We start from the raw sequence: 14,410 nt of genomic DNA on the forward strand, positions 1-14,410 counted from the left end.
GCAGTGCTCATGCTCCAGATCTCTGTCGTTGTCCCCAAAGAAACAAGCAGTCATGATAGCTTTCATTTCACTTATGAAGTAACAGGCTAAGGTGTGTTCAGCTATAGAAATTTTGTAGGATTTTTCAAAGCATCAAGTCATATAACAGTTGTTTGAGTCAACAGAAGTTAGATATGAAAGAACTCCTAAAATATCCAATAACCACTTACCTGCAATTTTAGGCACATACATACCTTTGACAATTAGACACTAATGACTCATTTCTAAAAGTGATATTGAAGCTTAACGCTATGCCTTCAGATAGGTCTCCAGGAAGAAAGGTCACAGCAGTTAGGCTTTAAGCATCTTTAAGTATCTGGGTCTTTGCAAACCCTTTGTGGGTCCTGACTTTCAGCTTGCCTGGTAGGTCAAGCTGATTGCTCAGCAAGAAATTTGACCTTGTCTGTTTGTACATAGGAAAAATGTTGACTACATAATAGCCTCAAATCAGGGCCTTTGCTTTTTCTAGAGAACAGCTGTGCCTTTGAACCTCTGACATGGAGTGTGCTGCTTTCTCACACCACCTAAAAGTTTAATAAGCATGCAGGAGGGATGATTCATTTTGTCTGGCTAACTCTGTGTACCAAGAAGCATGGAGGCCTTTCACAAGGACTCACTTGGCTTGGCCTCATGTCTTCAGTTTCGTGGGTCTGCTTCATAATAATAAATTGAAGACCTATGAAATAATTCTTGTGTGTTCAAAATATTAATCTTGTTGAAAGCACAAATGTCCTTTTCTATAATAATAATAATAATAATAATAATAATAATAATAATAATAATAATAATAATAATACCAGCAGCTTGTCTTCCTTAGAGACTGGAGTGTTGTGAATAAAAGAGCTCTGCTAGACAGCAAAGTATGCCAAATTGGCATATTTTACTAGATGAGAAAAACAGCTTGTCACTTCTAATTGTTCAAATTAGATGTGATTCAACTCTTCCTGCAGTTATTTTTAAAATGTTGTTAAGAGGGTATAAAGTGCAGCTAAGAATAAAAAGGGTGTGAAATTGCTAGCTCCCCTGGTAGGTAGGTGGTGATAATGAACGCTTCATGAAGTTGTTGTTAACAGACAAATCTCTCTGGTGCTCAGCAAGTCTCATAGCATTAACAGTCTCACTAAAGTAGTGGTTCTTAAAGACTACACACAGGGGTTGATCTGCTTCTCTCTCTTTCTTTCTCTTTCCCTCTTTCTCTCTTTCTCTTTTTCTCTCTTTCTTTCTCTGTCTCTCTTTCTATTTCTCTCTTTCTTTCACTCTTTCTATCCATTAATTATCAGAGGTACTTAGTACCTTGTTCAGATGTGATTGTTAACATTTGGTGACTCCTTCTGTCACGTGTTTGTAACATCACCTGATGTGATTTAGTTTTCATTAACTTAATTGTAAAAAAACCCTCAGTTTGAGGTTAATGAGTGATTTTCTTCCCATAACCAACTTGCCTGAGTATAGAAATTGATCAGAGCTACAAAGCAGAATGAAAAGGGTTCTCAAGGCATGGTGATAGGCCAAAGTTTTTTTAAAAAAATGTCATGATATGTCTTTTTAAATGAATATGTATCAGATGTATTTGTGAAACACATTAATGGGCAAGCAATATTTAAAAACTATCATAGAGACAGGACTTCTGAACCTTAACTCCTGACTGCAGCACTGACTTTGTGGCCTTCAGGTCACCTGTTACCAGTCTCCTGGGAGATAATGTGGACTTGCAGCAGAGGCAATAAAGAAATATAATGAATTCTCAGTATCCTGAAAATTAGTTTAACAAGTCTTGAACTCAGAGCACAACTGTGAAGAAAAACAATTCAGAGAACTGATCTGAGGCTAAATTATCACAGTCATAAAAGACTGTCTGACCTAGAAAAAGACAAGAAATAGCAACTTTGGTCCTAATCCCACTGATGTCAATAGAATTTGAGCAAGCCTCATCTGAATTTCCAGGCTTTGTTTTTAACCATTCGTTATTCCAAGCACCCACAAAATGCAAGTTTGCCTGATGGACAGTTCAATAGATCTGTTTTTTTCTTGGAAGAATTTAGCAGCCTAATTCATGTGCAACTTTCCATGCTCTGCCAATGCACCATCCAGATGCCAGTTACCTCTGAGGTAAAGGATTTTGGCTTTCCACCCTTTTCTGTAGAAACAGTCTTTCTTGGATGTTGTAATTTTTAATGGCACTAGTAGTACCACACAAACTCTGTCTGGGAGCAAGAAAAGTAGAGGAGTTTACAAGTACACAAAAGCTACAATATCAATTTTCTGCACAACTGCTTGAAGGAATGAGGAAACAACACAATTTCCTTAACTGTCTGGTCATCATTCAGGTTCCTGGTTCATATTCCAGATAAGGGTTAAATTATAAACCAACAGGCGAATTACTTCGAAGAGTGATTCATTTACTATGGTGAATAATAAATGCTTGTTTCATGGACAGAAAATATTGCTGGTCAGATTGGCATCTTGAATTACTGAGGCCCCTACTTAATGGTGACAGGAAACAGCAACATTTGTAGACAGATAAAGGTGGGTCTTCCTACCTCTCAACTAATAAGTAAAATTGTCATCAAAAATCACATCTTTGGAGCAGGCAAAGTAAGTAAATTCATACACTCGCTGAGAAATGAGGTGCTGCAAAAATGTTAATTTTTAGACACGAAATACTTCATATTTGCCAGCAATAATTACTGACAAAAGCTGAATAGTAATGAGAGTGATGAATCTTCATCTCCTAAATGTTGTTGTACTGTTAAGAAATTCAAGAAAGAATACCAGCTCTTGTCCTGCCTTGCCTAGAAATGAGACTCGAACCAGGACCAGTCATGGATGATTAGAAGAGTGTGAAAGACTGAAAACTTTGGCAACATGCAGCCATCCTGAAGTCTGGGGGATAAGAGGCCTTTATACTGAAACAGCAGGTTTCCTCTGCTAAAAGCTGAAGCAACTAGGATAAAAAACGTGGGCTACAAATTAGGGAAAGACTCCATGTGAGGTGGGTTTCAGTCTGACAGGAGGGTTTCAGAAGGGCTCTGCAGGCTTCCTGCCCTGTCACAGCACTTTTGCCATTCCTGTGAGAAAGAGGGAACGAGGAAGGGAGACAGCTTGGAAGTCTCTGGAGCCAGTCAAAATAGGACTCTTCGCTTAGGTACCTGAGCAAGAAACACTGGCTAATAACTGGATAATGACTGCTGTGTATCTTAAAAATAATTTTCGTGCCTGCTGTGCTTACCTGGCTCCTGCTTGGATGCAATTAGCATCTCTCTGTGTCAGGATGGTGATGGTGGTGAGATGGGGGAGCTCTAGGATGCAAATGATTTTAGTTAACAGTTCTTGTCAATCACAGAATACATAACAAAGGACATTCTCAGGAATCCACTGATTAGCAGCTGGGAATAGTTTGAACTTTATAGATTAGTACAAGCCTTGCAAACAAGACTTTTGTTCAGACACTGTAAGGGGTTTAGGCAAATGCACAGGCAGGAGCATTCCTTAAGACTGCAATGTAGACATACCCTGAACCCCTGATTCACATGACTTGATTACTTATATCCAGTACAGATTGTGAGTGAAACCCATCGATCTGAATAGACTAGATGAATAAAGACAGGTTCCAGGGTCAAGCAGCAGGTCAAAATGAAAACAGAGAACAGAATCCAGGCCAATAACTACAGGCTAACCTCCAGTTCACTGGGGTGCTCTCATCTTCATACAATTCACCTCTAAGGTTAACAGGAGACATATTTTGCCTGAAGTAATGCAAGCAAAGAAAAAGCTGAGTTTTAGTGTATGAATGCAGCTCTTTTTGGTGTAGGTTGCCATATAGACATGCATGCTTTTAAAACAGAAAGTATGATCCAAAACGATACCTAGTTTGTCTTTATGAATATGCATGACTAACCCATGCATTATTCAGTATTCACAAACAAAGAACAATACACATCATACAGGCCAGTTCTTGTGGGCAACTCTGTAATAATGAAAGGACAGGCACGGCCCAGCATTCTCAAATAATCTTATGGTAATAAACCCAAACACCCAGTGCATATGACTTCCCAAACAACACCAAGACAACTTGCACAGCTCCTGACTCTCGTAAGTTTAGCATGACATGCCTGATGAAGCTTCAGGTGTGCTCAGACATGTTTTTTTCCCCACAGAAATGGAAACCAGATTATCTCTGAGAAAGTGGCAGCCACACAGACCATGTATCACTTTCCTCAATAGCTGTGTGGATGCCGTCACCAGCTAGAGACAACACCTAGTTTAATGGACTGTGTGGGTACTCACAGCAGGCTAACAGCACTCTGCCGCATCAGTGGAGTGCGTTAGAGATGTTATTTGTGAAAATATTGTACAAATCTTAATTAGTGACTTGTCTCAGTATTTCTCAGAAATGCAGAATAATGAACATTAATTAATTCCATTTTATGACTGGCAAAGTTGAATTACAGAGAAGTGAAAGGTTAAAGAGAGGTCTTAGTCCTTCTTGCAAGATTTGCCAGCCTAACTGTGTTGTTCCAGAGACCAAATACAGCAGTTATTCCAGTAAAATAAGCCTTTATTTCCTTGGGGAAAGTAATACAAGCTTTATACTTGTAAGGAGGGTTTCCTGGCATAGCAATATCAATTGAAGTTAACTGGCAAATACTTCCTTGTGCAGATAAGGTTTGAATGACTCCAGAAACACACATTCCTACAACATGATCCTATATTTCCCCCCTTCCGTATTTCACTATTTCTCATATACATAACCTATTGCATTCAAAATCCTGTTTCTACTTTATTGTGTATGCTTTTATGCGTCTGTGCACAGGTTTCAACATCTCTCAGGTTAAAAGTGCCCTGATCCACAGCAACCTGATGAACTGTACAGTGAGTTAATAGACAACTGAACCAAGATCTAAAGTAGCCCTTCTGTTCCTGTTTCAGTGAAGGCATCTAGGGCTGCAAACTTGAAAGTTAGTATCTGTGTTTGTTAGTAAGAGTGAAGCAACAGATTGCTCTGCAGGTCTCAAACCAGACATAGAATCTATCACACCAGACCATGCTTAATCAGCTTGCTTTACTCAGAAATACAAAAAGGCAGAGCAAGGCTGGAAGACGCAGCTCCTATTGGAAGTGTCTGACAGCTCCCTTTTATTGCAAAGCAAATAGCGTGGAAGATGATAGGTGAGAAACCTGATCACCTACCCACAGTTTGACTTTTGTTCTGCACGCCATTTATTTGTGTAATGGCTTTGCACAGTTGTTCCATCTGTATGTACAACTACATCCTTTAAAACAGATCATTCAGGTCTGATGTAATTTAATTGAGCTCAGCAGAGCTCTGCAGTTCTGCATAGTAGTGGACACCCTCAGGGCTCGTCAGTGGCAATTGCTCTGTAGGTGCCTCAACCCCTCTATTCAGGGGCTCGTGACCATCTTAAAATTGCTACTACCTATTCAGCAGGTGCTTACTTGGGATTTGGGGCCAAGATTTGATGCCTTTGCCCCTCATGAAGTGGAGCTGCTAGGTACCTTGAATTGAGTCTTTTTCAGTCTCTTCAGGTACACTTCTCCCACTTAGTGTAACTATTTAATATTCATTGGAATGGATCCTAAATGTCACAGTTTCACATCCCTCATACCTTCACAAGTGGGCTGTAGAGTCAACCACTGGCTCTCTCCTTTTTATTCCTGCAACAAATATTTAGCTCAGGAGGTGGAGAAAGTTTAATTTCTGTTTAGCCTAGGGCCTTTGCTGTGGTACAGATTTAAATCCCTTGAATCACACAGAAATAAGAACTTCTGTTGCTTTGACTGAAGTGACTTCCCTAACCAAACAGAAAAGTCACATGTAGGTGTCTGTCACTGCTGAAGGAAGGGTGGTTAAATGCTGCGTGGAAACAGGTGCCTGCCTGAGTCAGTCAGACATTTTTGCATCTATCCTTTGCTCTTTTCATTTCCATTTGTTTTGGCCAGTTCACATGGAAAATCCCTTTCTGTAGAACAAGGGAGGTCTCCCAGTTATGTATCTAATCATTCCCGTACATTATATAGGGAACATCCTTACTGTTCTTAGGGCTAAGGGCTGCACTACGCGATAATTCCATCTAATACCAAGATGTTATATTGTCTGAAAAACCAACAAGCATCTACACCCATGAGAGGTAACTCGTTAACAACTGTAACAGCAGTTCTTCATACCTCTTGCTACTGCTATCTAAGCACTGGACTATTCTTTCTTTTCCTATTGTAGTCATTCCCTAAGGGCCACATCCACATATAGATTTAGACATGTAGTGACTCATCAAGCAAGAGAGAGAGAGTAGGTAATAGTTCACAACCTCACAACCAAGTTAATTATTTATGAGCAGTGAAACGGCTTCAAGAGTGGCTGAGATGGCCTGCCCATGAACCTTAGGTAGACAGTATTCATATCATGCTGCTGGCCTGCCCTGCCTGAGTCAGAGTGGAGACAAATCCATCCCTCCCAAATATGGGCCTCAAAAGCTTTATGTCATTTTTATTTCAAGACAAATTACTGGCTTTACATCTAACACCTGGATATAGTCCAGACAAAGACACTTCACTATGTTTGAGTAAGGCTGGGGTCCTGTCCACCTGTTCGGCTGTTTTGGTTTTTTTTCTGGATTCAGTGAATTCCCACTGTTAGCAACCTCATGCAAAACAAGGAATACTGCACTGTTACCCTGAGAATTAGAGGTTATATAGGGAGTGACGCAGATAGAGTGGTAAATATTTTTATTAGTGGAATCATGCAGAAATCCCACGACAGGTCCCAGACTTCCCAAAGTTTTAGTCCAATGTCATAACAAGAACACTCTACAGTATACTCTTTTGTGGCTACTAGTTGCCAACATTACATTTTATGTCACATCAAAAGTTGTCCTCATATCCAATCCTTATGACTTTCAGATCATCGCTCAGCTGAAACGTTCTGTTCTGAACTCAGAAGTTGACAGTATCATGGAACAAATCGCAGTAACATCCAGGGCTGCTGGTTCTCAAGAGAGATCCCCAGGGAAGACAATTCCCTGCTTGGTTCCATAGGTCACCCACTGTAGCACAGTGCTTCCTGGATCACTGCAGCTAATGCTGTCTTAAAAGGAAGATGAACTTGTGTAAAGATAACACCACCTTCCTTCAGGGTTTTCCCGAAGACCTTAAGCATTGTCAATTCCTTCAAATTCACCACAAGGCAAAAGAGCTTGGAGAGTGGCTGCAGCTGACACCAAAAGCTTCATATTTCCAATCAATTACAACCAACCTGAAAATAAGCCATCTGATACTGCCTGGACCACCTTGCTGCCCTCATGGAGAAGACCAGCAGATCAGAACTGGTGTAGATATCAGGGAGATAACAACCTCTCTGGAGTCGGGATCCTAAATATAACATCATGAAGAGAAGAAAGTTGGAGCAGGAAGAGTAGACACTGCAAATCCTCTGCTGCTTCCCAGTCTCTTTGCTTTTCATAGAATCGCTGGGTTGGAAAAGACCTTTGAGGTCATCAGATCCAACCACACCTGTCTACTACTAAACCATCTCCCTGAGCACCTCGTCTACCCATCTTTTAAATACCTCCAGGGATGGTAACTCAACCACCTCCTTAGGCGGCCTGTGCCAGTGCCTTAGAAAACCTTTTTGGTGAAGGATGTCTAATCTGAATCTCCTCTGGTGCACCTTGAAGCCATTTCCTCTTGTCTTATCACCTGTCACTTGAAGAAAAGATCAACAATCACTTTGCTACAACCTCCTTTCAGTGATAAGGTCTCCTCTTGCTTGAACAGGTCTCCCCTTGCCTTCACTCACCCCCTTTACCCAGATAATTGATAAAGATATTGAATGAGACTGGACCCAACACCAGGCTCTGGGGAACACCACTTGTGACCAGCCTCCAACTGGATTTAAGTCCATTTACCACCACTCTTTGGGCCCAGCCATACAGCCAGTTTTCAACCCAGCAGAGGGTTTGCCTATCCAGGCTAATGACAACCAGTTTCTCTAGGAGAATATTGTGGGAAATGGTGTTAAAGGCTTTACTAAAGTCCAGGTATACAATACCCACAGCCTTTTCCTCATCTGTTAAGCAGGTCACCTTGTCATAGAAGGAGATCAGGTTAGTTTGGTAGGACCTGCCTTTCATAAACCCATGGTGACTGGTCCTGATCACCTGGTTGTCTTGTATATATTGCATGATAGCACTTTAAGACGCTCCATGACCTTCCTTGACACTGAGGTTAGACTGATAGGCCTGTAGTTCCCTGGAACCTCTCTCTGGCCCTTCTTGTAAATGGGTGTAACATTTGCCAGCATCCAGTCAAGTGGAAATTCCCCAGTCAGCCAGGACTGCTGGTAGATGATGAAAAGTGGTTTGGTGAGCACCTCTGCCAGCTCTCTTAATACCCTTGGGTGGATCCATCCGGCCCATAGACTCCTGAATGTCTAATTGGCCAGGCAGGTCTCTAACCATTTCCTCTTTGATCATCAGAGCTTTGTTCTGCTCCCCCTCCCTGTCTTCTGGTTCAGGAGGCTGAGGACCTGGATAACATCTGATCTTACTATTAAAGACTGAGGCAAAGAAGGGATTAAATATCTCAGCCTTATCCTCATCCTTCATCACTAATGTCCCTGCTGTGTCCTGTAAAGGATAGAGATTCTCCTTGGCCCTCCTTTTTACTGTCCAGCAGACAACTAGTAAGTTGAAGTCTCCCACAAGAACAAGGGGCAGCAATCATGAGACTTCTCCCAGTTGCCTGTAGCATATCTCATCAGTCACTTCTTTGTTTTTATATAATGCTGGCCTCACCATAACAGAGAAAGACTCTACTGTGCATCTTCCTTCTGGCAAAGGAGAAGGGTTTGAGTATATAGAAGAAACACAAGAGGAGCAGAGTTGATTTTGGCCTAGGATTGGTGAGAGAAGTCATGCAGGAGGAAGACTGATTAGGCAGAAGCATGACCAAAAGAAAGGATGAGAAAGAAATTCTTTATGAAGAAGAAATTATGAAAGATTGTTTTATTTTCCGGGAAAAGGGTTGTAACCATTTGGGGAATGTGCTAAAGGAATTAAGGTAACTTTAATATACTGGTAACACTGGCAGCAGAATTATTTTTTCCTTTTTTACACAAACACACAGAGACACTACGCTGCACATTGCAATAACAGTTCAAAATTCAGAAGGTAGAGATTGAAAAGTATGACTGTAGATTTTGAATCTCTGGTATTGAAAGTGCTGCAAGACTTCAAAAATCCTCTCATCCAAATGGTGATGATGCTTGAGCCTCCTTAGTAGGTATGATCTGAGATATGGCTTTCTTTCGGATACATCCAAACTGGTTATGTTCAACTAAAATCTTGATTTACATTCATTGCTTATTAAGGAGAAATTCTCCCTTAATTGAAGCCCGTAACTAGTTAAACTCATCATTGTGCTTTGTTGACAGCAAAACCAAGCAGCCAGGCACTATCTATGATAATTTCAGGTCATTAAACAGTCACTCACTCCATTTGCCTTCTAGGATTATATTTTTCTGTGCTATAACTCACACAATTAGCATTTTTACATTCTAACCCCAAACGTATTTAAACTTGTATTTGGAAGGAACAATGTTTATCTAATTGAGGTGCACAGGATCTTCAGTGACAGGATGTTTTAACTGGGCAGATCCACATGAGTACTAGGAAAAAGGATTAATGACAGCATTAATCTAGAGGAGAACTGAAATACTTTAAACTGGCAACTCCAATCTGTAACAGAATTATGTACAGTGTAATAACCATTATGGCATAATCATGACTTTTTGATCACTAGTTATCCAAGTTAGGTTAATCCCAATTCTTTATTAGACTGAAAGATCCCTCAACTATCCATTTGTCATTTACCATAGCCAGATGGGAAAGTGCTGCCTCAACTCGTCCTTTCTTTTTGACCTTATCCTTACTGTGTGCCTCCTTGTTTGGTTTCCACATCTGCGTCTTCGTCAGTTTTGAGCCAAGGTACCTTGGCTCAAACCTTGAAACGGTATAAAACTTTTGGAGACAATATCTGCACATCTGTTAACATCAACATCTTTAAAATACAATAATCCTTTGAAACTTTGTTCAGTGTGGAAGATCTTAAAATAGTTCTCATGTGTTTTCTTGAAGTTAATTCTGTCCTATCCCAGTATGCATGGTTTCTGAATGCCATATTGCTGATGTCTCATCCTCCTTCAGCAGCTCTTACTGCAACATGAATTGTCCTTGGAGGTACCAGAGATCCTCTCTAGTGGCTTAGTGCTAGCTTAAAACTTGTATACCAGTTTATCTCCAAAAAACCATGAAAACAGTTCTTGAACTCTCAGTCCCAAGAGATAAGAATTTTTAAGGGCATGGATATCGTTCCGCTGTAACCACTCATCCTTCTGAGGAACTTTTGAATTATTGCCCAGAACTGCACAGCATGACAGATAGTTGCCCGGATGTTCAGACCCAACTACATTTCAACTATAAGTTTTCACACACTTATATGAGATACATTAAAAAATAAATGCTAAAACAAAACAAAACCAACCACAACCTTCTAAATCCAAAAAGGTGCTCAACAGCAATCACAAAAATGATCTGGCCTGATGCTACCTCACACACAGCCAGGACTGCTGGAAGGGGAGACACTACCAAGCACGTGGTTCCCTAAGCCACAGCATAACAGTACTGAGAAGGACCAGGTTTTTTAAATGCATCTCCCTCCTACATTAGCCAGAATAGTTATATACAAGGATGACATATACCAATCTCATATTGTAAGACCTAATTACATTAAAGTTTTTCCCTAATTCAACTGGTAAGTGACTAGTTAGTACAATGTACCAATATAAGCCTCTAATTCGGAAAGGGAAACTGAAGTGCGGTATGATTTTCCTTACCTGAAATGTGCCAGAGATGAAATGCCGAATCTTTTTTCTGGAACTTGTAGGCAGATATATAACAAAGACAAGAGGCTACATCAAACTGAACATTATTACACATTTTTGGAACAGCAAAGTACACTTCAAAGATCTGGTGACAACCCCTTGCTGCAGCAACTAGTTGTTTCTCTGTACCATCCTTCATATAAATTTGTTCTGTGATTGCGAGATCTCTGAAAAAGAATCAGTGTCTACAAATTGCCTAGTACAATGGAATCTAAATCTTTGTTGATGTCTGCAGAGATAAAGGAAAATTCTATAACTTTTTATAAAAAACATGCAAAAATAGGCCATCAAATTGAGCTCACTGAGACTGGAAAGATGCATTTATTTTCTGGGAAGATTCAGGTCCACGAGGTGTTCAGTGTGTACCACCAGAATGTTTATGAAGATAGTTTGGAGATAGTGGCAGACCACATTTGTGCCCACAGCCTCTTGTCCTGTCACAGAGCACCATTGAAGAGAGCCTGGCTCTGTTCTCTTCACACTGCGTGTATTTATACTTGCATCAATTTATACACATTGAAGAGAGCCTCTTGAGCTTAACAGTCTCAGCCCTAAACTGAGCTGAGATATCAGCTGTACAATAAGGTATCAGTTGTAAAACAACACCTCATCAGCCCATCACTGTGAGAAAAATGACATCCTGGATTTTTTTTGACTCAAGACACATCATGGAAAAAGAACTTTATTTTCCAGTCTAGGGATCCTAAAATACTGTGGTCAACTAGACTATTAAAAGCTGTACAGTTCTGAGAAGCCTGTACTACGTTGCTGCAACATGTTATTATGGGTAGATGAGGTGCCTGGGGACATGATTTAGTAGTAGACAGATACAGTTGGAGTCGATGATCTCTAAGGTCTTTTCCAACCTAATGATTCTATGATCTTTCTGGACATCTCTCTCCCCAAGGGGTAAACATCTCCCTTGTACCAGCTGAAAGAGCCAGCGTGAGAAATACTAAGGCTGAAGCCAGGACTTGTACTTGCAGTAGAGGAGCTACAAAGACGCCTATTTTCTTGCTTAATTTAAGGGACTGATTTCCTGGGAAAATGTATAAAGTTCTGAAGCACATTATGCTCTATGCGATTGTGAAAAAGCCTCTGGATACCAATGTTGCATAAATATTTACAACTACCATTACTAACCAAACCTGTTTCCTGCCCCTGCTCCTCCCAAGGAAGAAAACAGAATAATAGGGAAGAATTGATACGGGAAGAATACTAGCAGTGAAAGTCTAACACAAAATCACTGATGGAAACTCACACTTATCCGAACAGGAAAAGGCATCATAAAAAAAAAACAACCAAGGAGCATCTGTAATTTTCCAATATAGATTACAGAAGACTGCAAGTCAGCTGTGACAAGAACAATAACAGCACCATTTTTTGTTTTCTTTATTTTACCCTTGAGCAGATAACCTTTCATATTTTGGTAGGGTAGACACATCAGTGATATTTTTGTGACATTGCAGAAGTCTACTTTCTTCTTATCCCTCTGTGAACAAATTCATCCATGTTGTTTAACCACAGCACAGCTTAATAAAGAACAGAAAGAGCAGAGACACAGCAGTTTCTGGTGACTCAGACACAATGATATCCATATTATTTGACACCGTCCATATCAAAAGTTAGCTGAGGGACTGTCAATAAAATGATATTCATAAATTACAACATGCTAATTTGGCATCAGAGAACTCACTCAGAAAGTTACTTATTTCATATTTTTTTAAGTGATCCAGGACACAAGCAGGCAACTTGCAGCTCTGGAGTTGTGTGGGGCCTGTAAGCAATTCAGATGTGCCTCCTCTAAGTACACTGTGTCAGACCATCAGTGGCAGGGCTATACTGGTGGTGAGCTGCTGGGTAATACAACAGCACAGCTGTGGATGAAAGAGAATCAGGAAGGATTGCTGGGGCAGATATTGAGTCACCTAGAGACCCAGCCACAGGTTTAGGAGTTTGTGGCTGAACCCTCACATACAACTGAAGCACTGAGATCAAGTAATGTTTTTCTCTTCTTTTTTTGGAAATACTCCTAGAGTTCCTCTTCCTTTCAGCTCTGAGAAGCATGTATTAGCTATCTCAAGGCATACGACTCTGTGTGCACTTCAGCGGGACCAGGGTACCCGAACCTCTAAGGCACTTTTGAAAACCTCATCCACAAACTATAAATACATAGGAAGATGAATTAGATGTGATTAATACAACATACATTCAAACTGAAAAGAAGACACTCTTCTTAAGCTAAGCCTTCTCATTGAAGAGTGGAGCTGCCAGAAATCCCCAGAGCCTGTGACATTTCAAGTTAAAGCTGAAAGAAGGTTAGCACAGAAATTCCTGTGCTTTGACAGTAGAAATTCCTACTACCTTCTGGGCATCCAGATTTTACAATAATTATATTGACTAAGTTCTGCACCTAACAAAAGGTGCAAAGGATATGCATAAAAGGGTTTCACATTTTATGCTGCATAATTGTGATTCACTTAGGTTTAAAGAAATACACTTTGGTCTTATTTTAAGCCAGCTGTTATGAACATTAGTAAACCCTATGTTGTGTATCATTCAGTGAAAAAACAAGATAAAACATATGAGAAACAGGAGAATTTATGCTGAAGGCTGTTAAAGAAATCACCCAATATTTAAAAAAATGGAAATGCATTTCACATCAATTTCCCAACTATGACCTGAAATTTCCACTACCTTCCTTTCTTACCTCTGCTGTCCATTGAAACACCATTTCATAGAATATTTATTACTATGGAGTCAGCAAAATGCTGATGACAAAACAATTGACAAAAGGTTGACAGACTAAATTTTATCCAGCAGATTCCTTTCCTGCATTTTCTCCTGTAATCAGTTCCATCACATATCAATGCTGAGCCTGGCCTACTCTGGAAATATTTTTATAATGATACATGTTCCAGAACTTGTGTTCTTGAGGACACTAAACTTTCCACTCACTGCATTTTCATGAATCGAGCCATGGATATTTCTGACTTCTAAGTTCCATACTCCAACAGACTGTTTTCAGTCCTCTCTCCACCATCCATGTAGAATCTTGGTTCATGCAGAAACTGCAGTCTCATCTAAATGCTTTGTTTTGGTTTACTGCTCTGGTCAATTTTTCAAAGTAAATGTTCTAGGATGCACAACAAGTAGCAGAACAGAAATAAGAAAATGAGAAGATTAGACATGGGTACATAAATAGCAGAAGGAGTTGGACTTTGTTGGACCTTTATAAAGGCATGATATATCAAAATATTTCTGAAAAAAAAAAAAGCAGTTGCTTCCTGATTGACACAAAGATCAAAAAGGCAGATCTGGCATTCCAAGGACCAAAAGACAGTTGTGCTTATGTAAGAGATACTAGCTACATTGTTCAATATGACATGAGAGGTTCATCAGAATAGCATCTCT

Source organism: Phaenicophaeus curvirostris, chromosome 2, assembly GCF_032191515.1.
Source record: "Phaenicophaeus curvirostris isolate KB17595 chromosome 2, BPBGC_Pcur_1.0, whole genome shotgun sequence".
In the NCBI taxonomy this organism is placed as follows: domain Eukaryota; kingdom Metazoa; phylum Chordata; class Aves; order Cuculiformes; family Cuculidae; genus Phaenicophaeus; species Phaenicophaeus curvirostris.